A 14,304-nucleotide genomic window follows, 5' to 3' on the forward strand; every position below is an offset into this window, starting at 1 on the left:
AACAAATAGGAGTGGACAGTAACTTCATCTAATATCCCTGATTAATATATTCCACCCACGTGGATGGTAAGGATCTCTAAACATGGGAACTGAGAGGCGGTGGCATAGTGGTAATGTCATTGGACTGGTATTCCAAAGACCCAGTAATGCTCTGGGGACCGGGGTTCCAATCCCACCATGGCAGATGTGAAATTTGAATTCAGTAAAAATATAGAATTAGAAGTCTGATGATCATGGATTGTTGGTTCACTGATGTCCTTTAGGGAAAGAAATCTGTTGTCTTTACCTGGTCTGGCCTACATGTGACTCCAGACCAACAGCAACGTGGTTGACTCTTAACTAGTTCCTAGCCAGCGATGCCCACATCCCATGAATGGATACATAAAAAAAATTCTCTTCTGATATTTCTACTAGTATATATTGGAATTGTATTACATAATTCTGTTTACTTTTCCATGAAAGTTGCAAGCTGGCATTCTTCATCATAAATGGTTTAGTGATCCATCACCCAGTTCCTACTGGATGCAGGCCTGTGAACCTCTTGGATTTTTATGACAAACCAACAGCCTCATGGTCACTTTTACTGATACCAGTTTTTTTATTTCTAGATTTAAACTGAATTCAAATTCTCAAACTGCCATGGTGGGATTTGAACTCACACCCTGGGTTATTAATCCAGGTCCTGTGATTAACAGCAGTACAGTAATATAACCACTTATTGCAATGAGGTTAACTACAGATTGAAACCTGTATGATCAGCTCTGTTCAATCAATAGAACACACTCCAATAGTGCAGAAAAGGTTGGTTAACTGTCCTGTGTGCAAGCATGTTTGTGTATGTGTGCCGTTTATGTATGTATGTGCGTTTGTGTGTATGTATGTGCGCACATATGTAGTTTGTGTATGTGTGTGTGGAGCCCCGCTTTCTGAATTCTGCAGTAAGTAATCCAATGGTAAGCTTCCAATTGGCTGCTGCACAGATGACATCTGCCACCACCCTGATACAGACAATATGGACGAATAAACTACTTCTCTTATTTAAATGATGCACCGCATTCAGCATTCTGTGTGAATAGAGTAACTGGGAGTACAGTGGTGAAGTTACCCATGAACAGTGTGTTTGTGACAGATCCAGCTGAGACGACTCAGTGAAATAATCTTTTTTTAAGTATTGGCCTCTGCACCTCTGTATTTAACGTGCCCACTTTTCCACAAAAATTGGCTGCATTTCAAAGAACATAAAATCTCCATGTCGAGTCACTTTATGTGTTGTGCATGAAAGACTAGATGGCAAAATTAGTATTCTGCAATCATCACAGGAAGCATATTGGAATTCTCGAAACAACATGTCTTCAGTTCATACTGACACAAGAGGACAGTACCACATTACTCTTAGACGCCTGACTGAATATAAATGAAACAAAGGATTGAACATGCTGTCTCCACACAAAATACAAGTAATCCCGTTGTATTTTTTAAAAAGTGGATGATGGATTATGAACTATTATGGTTCCAGAATGTCATTTTAAAAAGAATTCCATATAAAGCGTAGAATAATTTTCTATCCGATCACGTGCTAGATTATGTAGCTTCAGCAAATGGTAATTAAATAAATAATTTTTCACTGCACTTTCTACACTCTCGATCCTGCAGGAAAAATATTCTGATCCTGTGGGTATCTAAATGGTCATCAGCTCACTGTTGTTTAACTCAAGGCACCTGTCTATTTAAGGGGTACGAATTATAGTGGAATCTAGCAGTTCAAACAAAGCTCTTGTTCATAGTGAGCTGCCTCTCTTCTGATTTTATGCACATCCAAATAAGGATTGAAATCTTGGGCACTGTTAAAGGCTCGGCTCTTACAGCAACAAATAACTGAGCCACATAGACAGATATGGTCTGTCAGTGAGGTTGGCAGCAATGTATACCAGCTCAGGGTGAATCAATCAGATTCATCATTCCTGAACCCTATCTGATGATATCTGCGTTGCAGAATTTGGGTGCGAGCAGGACCATGTTTGGCCCATGTGCTTGAGTAGATCCAATACATTTACTGCCTGGGGCCCACAATTGATAAGCAGCCAATTGACTGACCAGCATCTGTGAAACTACACTCCGTCAAGAAGTCAGAAGGACAAAAGAGAGCCTGGAGGGGAAAAAAAAGAGTATTTAAAAACCTGTTTTGCCAGTTCTCTTTGCAGCCATGAGGTTGATCTCTGGATTCTTTCTGGTTCGCAAAATCCTACTGTAAATTCATGAAAAGCTATTGAGAAACAGGATTATCTCAGCTTCTGCAGCTATGAAAGGTCCCTACTGAAATTGTATTGTAAAGGGCTAATAATTACTACTTTTCTCCTTTTCCTTTTGTAATGCAATGTTTGACATGATTAAAATAGGGAGGGGAACTGCAGATTTTCTCTCCATTGCTCTGTGGTACATTTTAGACAGATGGTGACAATTGATGAGTTTTGTTACGAAACTTAGTGTTGAATTCTGTGTCCTGTTGCCACATTCTCCAGAAACTTACGCACTGTTCTGTAACATAGCTGCAGCAGAGGGAAAGCACTCTGCATTCCTGATGACATTCTCATTTTAATTTTTTTTTAAAAAAAATCTCAAAGTGGAAGTTGCTGAAAAGGTGAATATCTTCGGTCTGTCCGCGAGCAAGACCCAGACCTCCCTGTCGCTTGCCATTTCAACGCTCCACCCTGCTCTCATGCCCACATGTCCGTCCTTGGCCTGCTGCATTGTTCCAGTGAAGCTCAACGCAAACAGGAGGAACAGCACCTCATCTTCCGACTAGGCACTTTACAGCCTTCCGGACTGAATATTGAGTTCAACAATTTTAGATCATGAACTCTCTCCTCCATCCCCACCCCCTTTCTGATCCCCCTTTTTTCCAATAATTTATATAGAGTTTTCTTTTCCCACCCAATATTTTAAAATATATTTCCATCCGTTGCTTTATCCCTACCTTTTAGCCTATTTCAATCCCTTCCCCCCACCCCACCCCCACTAGGGCTATCTGTATCTTGCTCGTCCTGCTTTCTACCCATAATGTCACCTATTAGCACATTCCTTAGATAATATCATCACCTTCAACACCTCTTTGTCCTTTTGTCTATCACCTTTTTTGGTTATCTCCACCTATCACTGGCCCTCTATCCAGCTCTATTTGTCCCCCCCCCCCACCCTTAAACCAGCTTATATTTCACCTCTCTTCTATTTTTTCTTAGTTCTGTTGAAGAGTCATACAGACTCGAAACGTTAACTATATTCCTCTCCGCAGATGCTGTCAGACCTGTTGAGTTTTTCCAGATATTTTTGTTTTTGTTTTGGATTTCCAGCATCTGCAGTTTTTTGCTCTTGCCTGAGATTTTCCAGCACTTTGTCTTTGTTTTATATCTCCAGCAAACCCAGCATTTAGCTTTCATGTTGTGTTGCCGAAGCTTTTTGTCTTCCCATCAGGGCAAATGCAAGAATGCCAAATTTCAAACGATTACAACAACTTACATCCAGGAGAAAAAAGCATGCTGAATGGTTGGCAAGGCAACTTTGATTGGCCATGGCGTTGCCATGGAGAACGCAATGGGGAGTTATAGGCTTCCAAGCTCCATGGGGATTCAAATAAGGCACAAGGTTTGAAAATATTCCTTTTGTTTGCAGAGAACAAGTCTCTGCTTTTTTTTTTGTTTCATATTCATTCGTGGGATGTGGACATTGCTGGCCGGGCCAGCATTTATTGGCCAACCCTAATTGCCCTTGAGAAGGTGGTGGTGAGCTGCCTTCTTGAAGTGCTGCACTCCATGTGGTGTAGGTACACCCACAGTGTTGTTAGGGAGGGAGTTCCAGGATTTTGACCAGTGACAGTGAAGGAATGGCAATATATTTGCAAGTCAGGATGGTGAGTGACTTGGAGGAGAACTTGCAGTTGGTGGTGTTCCCATGTATTTGCTGCCCTTGTCCTTCTAGATGGTAGTGGTTGTGGGTTTGGAAGGTGCTGTCTAAGGAGCCTTGGTGAGTTCCTGCAGTGCATCTTGTAGATAGTACACACTGCTGCTGCCACTGTGCGTCAGTGGTGGAGGGAGTGAATGTTTGTGGATGGAGTGCCAATCAAGTGGGCTGCTTTGTCCTGGATGGTGTCAAGCTTCTTGAGTGTTGTTGAAGCTGCACTCATCCAGAAAAGTAGAGAGTATTCCATCACACTCTTGACTTGTGCCTTGTAGATGGTGGACAGACTTTGGGGAGTCAGGAGGTAAGTTACTTGCTGCAGGATTCCTAATCTCTGACTTGTTCTTGCAGCCATAGTATTTATATAGCTAGTCCAGTTTCTGGCCAATGGCAACTCCCCAGATGTTGATAGTGGGGAATTCAGCGATGGTAATGCCATTGAATGTCAAGGGACAATGGTTAGATTCTCTCTTGTTGGAGATGGTCATTGCTTGGCACTTGTGTGGTGTGAATGTTACTTGTCACTTGTCAGCCTGGATATTGTCCAGGTCTTGCTGCATTTGCACATAGACTGCTTCAGTATCTAAAGAGTTGCAAATGGTGCTGAACATCGTGCAATCATCAGCAAACATTCCCACTTCTGACCTTATGATGGAAGGAAGATGAAGATGGTTGGACCTAGGACACTACCCTGAGGAACTTCTGCAGTGATGTCCTGGAATTGAGATGATTGACCTCCAACAGCTACAGCCATCTCCCTTTGTGCTGGATATAACCCCAACAGTGGAGAGTTTTCCCCCTGATTCCCATTGACTCCAGTTTTGCTAGGGGTCCTTGATGCCACACTCGGTCAAATGCTTCCTTGATGTCAAGGGTAGTCACTCTCACCTCTCAAGGGGAGTCACTGTCTGTCCCTGCCTTGTGCCTTTTTGAATTACTGGAGAGCTATAGTTCCCTGTGTTTTTCCCATGGCAGTGTCTTGGTCAATCAGAGTCAACTTGCCAACCAACCAAACAGCACCCTTTTCCCACTGTAGAACAAATTGTCGTGATTGTTTGAAATTTGGCATTCTTGCATTTGTCCTGATGAGAGCAAGATAAAAAGCTTTGGCAATTTGTCCCTCTGTTCAGCAATATTCAAGTTCTGTATCAGCAAATAATAGTAAATTAAAAATTGTTGAGTTTCCTTAACTATGGAATTGCTAAAATGGAAAGACCATCTTATCCATAAAATATATAGATGTACGAGAGGCAGGGAAAAAAAATCTCAAAATGTGTATCAATTATTCAGTGACATTCTAAATTATTGCATATTCGTACTCTCCCAGAGCAATTTTTTTCTCAGATTTCTAATTAATTAAAGTGCCATACCCCTCTCCTGCCAACCCATTAGGTTCAAACCTTTTTTATATTGTATACTCTGTAGAAGCTGGGCCAACAGCAACAGAGGCCCAGACATTAATTTTGCTACTGTTACGAGATAAGTTAATAACTCAGACTGAGAATTGAACCGGGTACCTTGCTGAATGGCTTGCTTGCCACTTCTCAGCCCCACACTGTAGGCCAGACCAGGTATGGGTAACAACAACAAATAGCTTGCATTTCTATAGGGCCTTCAACTTAGTAAAACACGCCAAGATGCTTCACAGGAGAATTGGCAAACTAAACTTGGCCCCCAGCCACATTAGGGGATTTTGAAATTAGGTGGAATTTAAGGTACACCTTAAAGGAAGAGCAAGGGTATTCGGGAGGGAATCCGGAACATAGGGCCTAGTCAGCTGAAAGCTCAGCGTGCAATGCTGGAGCGATTGAAATGAGGTAAGCCCGAGCTGCCAGACTTAGAGGAGCACAGATATCTTGGAGGGCTGTGGGGCTGGAGGAGAGTACGGAGATGGGGAGGGATGAGACCATGCAGGGATTCGAAAACATGGATGCGAATTTTAAAATTGGGGTCAATTTCGGTCAGTGAATATGGTGTGGGTTAGGACATGGCATAGATTCCTTTGAAGCTGATTACTGCACCACCAGATGGCTTTTACAACAATCTAGCTTTGGTTGGTCATTTTCCTGGTGCCGTCCCACAAATGACCAGATTTGTTGAATTAAATTTCACATGGTGAGATTTTTTTTTTTTAATTCTTTCATGAGATGTGGGCATCGCCGGCAAGGCCAGCATTTGTAACCCATCCCTAATTGCCCTTGAACTGAGTGGCTTGCCCGGCTGTTTCAGCTAAGAGTCAACCACATTGCCATAGATCTGGATGTAGTCACGAGTTAGGGCAGAAGATTTCCTTCCCTAAAGGGTACGACTGAACCAGATGGGTTTTTACGACAATTGATGATATTTTCATGGTCACCATTACTGAGACTAGCTTTATATTCCAGATTTATTAATTTAATTGAAATTCCACCAGCTGCCGTGGTGGGATTTGAACCCATTACCCCAGAGCATTAGCCTGAGTCTCTGGGTTGCTTGTGCAAGGACATTACCACTACGCCACCATGACTTCTGGGTTCCCAATCACTCCATCGCTGTATTATTGTACCAGTCCAGCACTTGGCGGGAGCTTGAGTACTGCATAATCCGGCCATTTAGTAAACGGTGCGTCTGCTAATCTTTAAATCCTGGGTTTAGTTTTTGTTGTTGTTTGTGATGTGCTTGAGCGTGAAAGTAAGTCCTACCCTGCAACGATGGGCATATGACATATGCCATCTGCCATCCAGTACAACTTCTGTAGGCGCATAAATAAGAGATGTCGAAGGGTGGGTGTGGTGCACCAGGATTCTCCAAACACGCCCACCATCTCTGTCTGTATGATTATTTGAAACTTGTTGACTCCAAGCCGAGGACCGACTTTGCTGTGGCCTCGAGCAGTTCAAGACTGAGCATGTGTTCGCCATGGCAAGTCGCCGAGGAGACTGAATAAGGGCAGCGCCTAAATCCATTTGAGGATTTTTTTGATCTTAGCGTAAACTCCCCCAATAAATATGTTCAAATTAGAGGACAGCCAGATTGAAATGTGATGCAGCCAAAGAAATGACACCGAGTTTAATTATTTAATTAGGCTCTCTGTTTTAACTGCATTTAAAATGGCGTGGTGAATATTTTTGTGTTTCCCTTTGAATTTCTGAATATCGTCAGTCTGTCTCAACTTGGGAATTAATGAAGCATCAGGAAAGAAGTGAACGTAAGCAGCTGTTTGTAAGGTAACTAATTTAAGGCCAAGGCCTGAACTCTACCCTGGGAGTGAGCCCGAAGTTGGCAGTGGCCGGATGTGGGTGTGAAACCCGCTCCCATCTGAGTGCACGCTGTGAACACGATCTTACGCTGAGTGGCAGATTAAGGCCCGCCCGGTGTGAAACGTGACTGCTGAATATGTTTTCCATGCGCTGGAGTGGGAACGCGCTGGGCGCTGGGTCCAATGGGGGTGCGGCGGGGTGTTCATAAGCAGAAGAGGCAGCTCCCCGAAGGCTGCCAGGAGCTGTGGGCAGGCTGGAGGAGCTGTTTTGAAGCAATTCAAGCAGTGTCCTGGTGTGCAGTCATTGCCTCAGCACCAGGTGGTCATAGAAGATGGGAGGGCAAATCAGGTGGGCACATTGTCCACCCCCCCCCCCTCGTTTCTTAGATGCGCGCCTGGGAGTGCTGGTGGAGGAGGTCAGTGCCAGACTGCATATCCTAATGCCAAGGATGGCAGTCGAAGGCCCCCTCCCCCACCTGACCAAGAAGGCCTGGACGGAGGTCACCTCCCAGGTCAGTGAGCACGAGGTGGTGCGCCGCACGTGGCTTCAGTGCAGAGCACCGCAGAACAGACGGAGGACAGCCAAACTTGTGCATCCTCATGAAGCACGAAAGCGATGCACTGGAGCTGGAATGCCACCGGCCAGCTCCATCCCCCGGGCGCGGTGAGGCTGGGTCTCGGAAGCAGGTAAGAATGAAGGTGACAGTTGCGTGTGCGGTGGGCACTGGAAACATAATGGGCTCCTCTCAACAGAAACTGAACTGTCGTAGCCAGAGATCCCACTGAATGCAGATGCCATCATGCAGCGGTTCTCCACTGTCTCCTCAGCCCACCTAGCTTGCATAGTTACGATGATGATTGAATGTACTGACCTTTTGCCTTCCTCCTGCAGATGCGCCATCTGCAGGAGCCATCAGCAACCCCGAGGACCCCACCCCCCCAACCTTGAGCTCCAAGGAAGACGTCACCTCTGCACCAGGATCACACCGTCTCTCTAAACCAGGCACCGGTGCAGATACTCACATGTCGGCAGGCATTGGTTCTTTGGCTCCGCAGGCAATGCACAGCAGTGAGGGCACATCACACTCACATGAGGAGCTGGCAGAGAGCTGACATTGGGAGCGCAGCTGGAGACCAGGACCATGCTGCGTCCGGGGCAGATGACGAGTCTCTGGAATCTTCCTCAAGGGGCAGAAGTTGGGGAGACCTGGTGGAGATCCATGAGGGTCTGCATGTCAGGGCCTCCCTCATGGAGGAGTCTGTGTGGAACATGAGTTCTGCGTTGACCCTTAACACAGCACAGCCTCCTCCATGGAGAGAGTGGCGACTGTCATGGAGAGCAGTAGACTCAGGGGTTCCTGAGGTTGCACTCGGATCTGCAGGTCCTCACGCATGACTCCTGTTGCATCTCTCCTCGTCCTCAGTTCTTGGGTGACCTCAGGAGGTGACTGCCAGTGTGAGAGATGCATAAGGCACCTAGTCTCTCTGCTAGGTGCCCGTCCATCAACGGTGAGCATGCAGGTGCAAACGCACCTCATGCTGGCAGACAAGCTGCCTGGTGTCTCTATGGGCTTCTCTTGGGATGTTCTGGATCAGGGCACCAGCTCCTCTGACTCTCTGCCAGTGGCCACTACATCTGATGATGCCGCGACAATTGAGGGGTTCTCAGGGCTGGCGTACTGGTTTGTGTTCTCATTTATTGATTGTTAGCAAAGGAGACTGTGCCATTGGCTTGATGAGGCATCGATGCCTTGGATGCCTAGCAGAAGGTTCGCTGCATCAAAACATCCCCGGAGTTGCTGCCTCCATGAGGGTTCTTGTCGTCTGCCTCGAGGTCCTCACCCTGCCCCTCCCCAGGCTCTTCCTCTGAGCCATCACTTGAATCATCCTCCAAGGCCTGTGGAGCTGCCTCGCTTTCCTCAGTCACCAGTGGGTTCCCCCTTGACAGAGTCAGGTTGTTCAGAGTGCAGCATGTGACCACTATGAGGGAGGCACGCACTGGAGGATGCTGCAGTGCTGCCCCTGACCAACCCAGGCTTCTGAAACACATCTTCAGCAGCCCGATGGTCCTGTCCACCACTGCTCTTGTGGAGGCATGACTCCTGTTGCATCTCTCCTCGGCCTTAGTTCTTGGGTGACGGAGTGGGGTCATCAGCCTCCTCTTCAAGGGATCACCCAGAGCCAGCTATACATCCACTCGTGCAGGAGCCACGAACAGCCTTGGTACCTGTGAGTGTGCAAGAGGTAAACATCGTGTGACCTCTCAGGATAACAGGCACAAACTTGGTGAATCTGTGTCCTGTGGTCACAGACGATCTGAACATTTATTGAATGGAGCCCCTTTCTGTTTATGAAAGCTCCAGGTTCACCTGTTAGCACCTTGGTGGCCATGTGAGTGCATCTATTACACCCTGGACATGGGGGAAACCAGCCATCACAGCAAAGCCTCCTGCTCTCTCCACCTGGCTCGCCTTGTCTGCCCAGAAGTGGATGAACATGCAGTCGTGTCTAAAGATAGCATCACTCATGAGTTTGACTCAACTGTGCGCAGCTGATTATAAACCGCTGCACAGATTCCCCCACTGAGCCCTGAAAAAAACCGGAGGCATAGAAGTTGAGGGCCACTGTGACCTTCAAAGCCACTGGCTTGGGGTGTCCGCCCACACAGTTGGTGGCGATTTGTGGAGCTATCATGTGACATATTGCTGTCACTGTGTCCCTGGAGAGGCGGAGTCTCCTGCGGAATTGGACCTTGGACATCCGGAGCTGGTTGGAGCGCTGCCTGAACATTCTAAACGTTGGATAGTGGTGTCATCGGCGTGCCCTCCTGCTGACCCTGTACAAACTGAGCCCGTCCCTCTCCTCTTAAAGACCTGTCCTTAGGACGTTGCCCACGTCCACTTGGCCTTCTTTCCCTCCTGCTCCTTCCTCTTCAGAGGAGGTTCCACTGGTGGAATACGCTATCCCTATTGGATGGGATGCAGAGGAGCAGTGCCTTGAAAATGAAGGAGCGGCTGGGCTACAATATGCAGAGGAACCTTTTCAGGGAAGATGAGGGCCTGAGATGCTGAAAGGCAGGCTTGACAATCAAACGAGATGCAAAGAAACTCTGGGACAACGCTGTACTCACACAGCAAAGGACTGGCAATGATGGAGAAAGTGCTGCTGCTCCGGGGGCCTTTTATCCCGCCCGTGAATGAGGAATGATTAAAACATGATTTCTGCCCACCCGTTTTGCTCATGCGACGAGCTAAAAATCGCACGGGCAAAGCAAAATTACAGTCAGTAGGCTTTTTAATGACCTTAATTGGCTCTATAATTGTCGGTAGCTGCTACTCCGACTCCACGCACCCACCGACCTCCATATTGCACGCTTGCACGATGATATCGAGACACCAGCCTGACGTCATGTTTTATGCGCGTTCATGACCTCGAATGCAAGATTCAGACCAAAGTCTTCAAGCAACACTTTGCAATATGATATTAGTTCTTATTTATCAACCCTCGTTAGTATAAACTTACATACACAATGCAATATTTTGCAGTAGTTTTGCCTGCTCTGAACCTGGAGCGCAACAATAAGTGGCTGCTGCCACGCTGTATGTGAAGTTGTAGAATTTAGTCTATTTTTGAGGTGTTAGCAGTGGCTTAGTGGTTGGCATACTTGACCGAGTCATAAGGTTGTAAGTTCAATTCTCACTCCAGAGACTTGAGCGCAAAATCTTGGCTGACACTCTAATGCATTACTGAACTGTTGGAGGTGCAGTCTTTAAAGACATTGAATTAAGGACCTGTCTGCCCCCTCAGGTGGATCCTGCGGCCACTATGTGAAGAAGAGCAGAGAGGTTTTCCCAGGTGGCCTGTCCAATATTTACCAGACACACCAACAGCGTTAAAATAGATAATCGGATTATCACATTGCAATTATTATCAAACCTTGCTCTGTGCATTTTGGCTGCTGTAGTTTCTACATCATGCGGTTCAAAGGTACTTCTGTAAAATTTTTGGGTGTGAAGCACTTTGGGACTGTCCTGAGGCCACGTGCTGTATAGATTCAAATACTTCCTAAACAAAAACAGAATTACCTGGAAAAACTCAGCAGGTCTGGCAGCCTCGGCGGAGAAGAAAAGAGTCGACGTTTCGAGTCCTCATGACCCTTCAGCAGAACTGGGATTCAAGACATTTATTGGGTGGGGTGATGGGTGAACACCGGCATCAGATCAGCAACTGCCCAGGATGTCATACAACTTTCGAACCTGACTTGATGCTGCCCTGGAATTATAGTCTAGTTGTGTGCATGTGCTGTAAGATGGACTCCCCACGAGGCTAACAACATCAAGATCATATTGATAAATGATGCAGAGGATTAATGTGTACTGTTCAGAAAGCACCAGTAAAACTCACTGTATAACACAAATCCATCAATCCCAGTTATTTGTCATTTTTTACACAAATATGACACTTCAACTGCATCCCAAGAGAAGCGCAAAATGATTAACGATGAAAATAGATTTCAGGCGCTTAAAAAGAATACAGACTCCAGCCTGCAGAAAATACTATTGTAAATGCCTGGAAACTATAATGAACAAAGTCCTAGTTGCAGCTGTATTCTTTTTGCTCTTGTTTCCGTCAATAGATTCAGTGGGAGCAGAGCCAGTGGTGGGAAAGACTGGGTTTGACTTTTGGGTAGAGCAGCCTTGTTGGGCCATTTCTTGCTACCACTTCCTGCTAGTTAATGATTCAAAATCTAATGCTAGTCTTCAGATTGCCATGTTAATTTGCATATGGGCCAGTTAACATTGCATTGGTTGGCATGGATTGCAGGCAAGTAATTTTTTCCCTATGGAGAACTTCTAGTTCAACTGTGACCTATATTCCTGTCAATATGATATTGTTAGAGAGAGAGTGGGAGAGTGACAAACCTCCCAACATCTCAGCTACCTGGCCCTTCAAGTACCACGAGTGGCAGAGTCTGCAGATCTTGCGTTGGACTTATCAGTCATCACAGAATCCATCAAAGCGGAGTGGAAGCAAATTATCCTTGATCCCAAAGGAATGCCTAAGAAGGAGAAGGTTGTTCCTGAACCCGCTGCCCAAAAGTGAAATAAACCAAAAATAATGCGCATTTTTAGTAGATCCAGCAGCGTCCATAGAGAGAGAAACAGTTAACATTTCAGGATGATGACCTTCTATCAGATTTGTTACCTCTGTTTCTCTCTCTACAGTTGCTGCCAGAATATTTCCAACACTCCCTGTCTTGTTTTAATATACATTTGATTTTCAGCATCCACAGTATATGGCTTTTGGCTAAAGAGAATATTGTTTTTTTTTTAAACTAAACACACAATGCAAACCAAAAAACATAGTATTTTAATTATAAATTTAAAAAAATTGTCAATTACTACTAGCTGATTCATGCATTGTTCCATAAACAAACCAGAGGATAAAATCATGGACCTGCCTGTTTGAGAAGGTGGGTTTGAATACTCTAGCAGTCCGTTCTATATCTGTTGGGCAGCATCTTTATACTGTTCCTTCAGCTAGCATTGGCATAATATGGAAATAAAAGGTCAGCTCAATGAACTGGACAGATGGAGTTCTGTTTAACAACAAATTCAGCTGTAGGGAAAAAAGCTTCTCTCCAATCCTACAGTAAACAGTTAGCCATCTGCAGATGCAATTTAATCAGATGTCTCCTTCAAGATCCATTGGTCTAACAGAAAATGATGCAAAGTATTCTTGACAGTATATACTGTTGAATAGTGAGGTGCTTCTGCAGGGCAGATGGATTGAAGCAGGTGCTATAGTGTCCAATGTAGTATTTGATAAGCTGAGAAGATCCTGTAGCTTAAAGCGTTAAAACACATTTCAGCCGCAGAATATGGGGATACATTTTGCATGTAAGGAAAATGAAGCGGTGTGATGCATTTGAAAATATTATAAATTTGTTGCAATAGATATATACGGTCAGAGAGGAATGATATTAAAGATAATAGCACATAGAGGAAAGGTTAATAAAGAGGCAATACAAAAATCAGGAAATGTACTGCAAGTCATTGGAAGGAAGAAGACTGTTCACTGATCCACACAGGCCTCCCTTTACCCAAATATTCCTTACTTTTGAATAGTAATTTTTCGTTTTGAAATTGTACGCCTGCCCCAATCCCCTCTTTCTGACTTCCATTTTCCAGTGTTTCCGCAAAGCGCTGAGAGGGCAAGGACACGAGCTTGTGTGAGAAAGGAACACAAAACAAGCCAATTGTGTACCCAAAAACTCAACAACCTTCGACTCATTCTTTCTAAACATTGAGTACGATGCAACTGAACTCATGCTCTGAGTAGAATCCCTGTTAAAAATGCCAAACCCATAAACTTAATCTGTCCTCTTAAAACTAATTTGTCTATTTGATGTGCTTCAATGATGTTGAAAATAAACTGAAGTGTATGTTATACTGGTTGACTAAAGGTACTAATGGACTGGTTTTGATCAAGTGCCCTTGAAGGAATAGGAAAGGTAAGACTGTACAAAGTGCTCCTTCATCGCTCTCTTTATTTACATAAGATTACAATATTTCCTGCTTTAGGAGATTGACTAATTTTTGTACATAATTTCTAGCCTGGTGGAGGCTTACAATTTTGGACCTTCACTTTGCCCAAGAGCTCCCCCAATCAGGTAGCGTAAGAGGCAGCCACTTGACAGCCCGAGTAGTGATTCAGATGCAAGCCAAATCTATTAATCAGGGATTGGGGGTGTGGGTGAGAGGAATTAACTGACAGAGAGTGAGCCTGTTACTGAAATGGAACACCAGGATAAACGATAGTAACAACTTTTCCTAAGACAACCCTACCTCTTTCTTTCTCTTCTCTGTTTATATATTGTGCTTATTGTGCAGCCAGTTCTAAATATAATTGAATGTAAAGTCAGTATATGTGAGCCGTCATCATCAGTGCCTCTGCACTAGAGCTAACAATGTGATGAAAATATGCATGTAATAGACGTAACTGCTTTAAGTCAGAAGGAACACGTTAATTGATCTTGAATATAATGGGCTTGCTATAACATGCTAGGAACAAACAAAAACTTTAAGATATCTATCACCATCTGGAATGTTCTA

General features: G+C 44.9%; 1 protein-coding gene across 14 annotated transcripts in view; it reads left to right on the top strand.

Moving 5' to 3' along the window:
* alg9 (ALG9 alpha-1,2-mannosyltransferase) overlaps positions 1-14,304 on the top strand; it is a 233,041-nt gene that overhangs the window by 64,927 nt on the left and 153,810 nt on the right. The window lies entirely within an intron of this gene.

The sequence above is a fragment of the Carcharodon carcharias genome, chromosome 25 (assembly GCF_017639515.1).
Source record: "Carcharodon carcharias isolate sCarCar2 chromosome 25, sCarCar2.pri, whole genome shotgun sequence".
NCBI classification, from domain to species: Eukaryota; Metazoa; Chordata; class Chondrichthyes; order Lamniformes; family Lamnidae; genus Carcharodon; species Carcharodon carcharias.